The sequence below is a fragment of the Papaver somniferum genome, unplaced genomic scaffold (genome assembly GCF_003573695.1).
Source record: "Papaver somniferum cultivar HN1 unplaced genomic scaffold, ASM357369v1 unplaced-scaffold_27361, whole genome shotgun sequence".
Lineage (NCBI taxonomy): Eukaryota > Viridiplantae > Streptophyta > Magnoliopsida > Ranunculales > Papaveraceae > Papaver > Papaver somniferum.
Window position 1 is genome coordinate 1 of NW_020638110.1, and position 472 is coordinate 472.

A 472-nucleotide genomic window follows, 5' to 3' on the forward strand; every position below is an offset into this window, starting at 1 on the left:
CGAGCGAACCTGGGCACCGCTCAGCTAAAACCTGAGAAGGAAACGTCTTAATACATGCACAACTACAGGTCGCGTGGCAGGTTAGTGGAACACACTTTATATTTTTCTTAGTTTCCAGTATATACAATAAATATATAAATATTTGCTACTGATATCTTTTCTTGTTTCTTTACTAATGAGTTTTCTTGTTTTCTTTGGCAGAGGCAATTGTTCCAAACCGGAGGTGGTCTAGGTGGTGGTAATGGAGGTGGCATTGCTACCAAGGTCGTATGCCTGACAGAGGTGGTTACTGCAGATGAGCTTAAAGATGATGAAGAGTATGAAGATATTTTGGAAGATATGAGGGTAGAAGGTGGAAAATTTGGTAAGTTAATGTCTTTGTTTCTAATATTCGAGCTTTTGTTTTTCTTTTTGTGTTTCGCAGCCTTTGAAAATATTTGATTTCACGCCCCAATTAAACCACTAGTTTACA

The 472-nt window shown here is 38.3% G+C and overlaps 1 long non-coding RNA gene across 1 annotated transcript in view; it reads left to right on the plus strand.

Annotated features, from left to right (window-relative positions):
* Nucleotides 1-202: 202 nt before the first annotated feature.
* The window catches only part of LOC113341252, a 798-nt gene continuing 528 nt past the window's right edge, over nt 203-472 (plus strand). The window contains exon 1 of the long non-coding RNA XR_003355843.1: nt 203-364. This is a non-coding gene — a long non-coding RNA (uncharacterized LOC113341252). The remainder of the gene's footprint in view (nt 365-472) is intronic.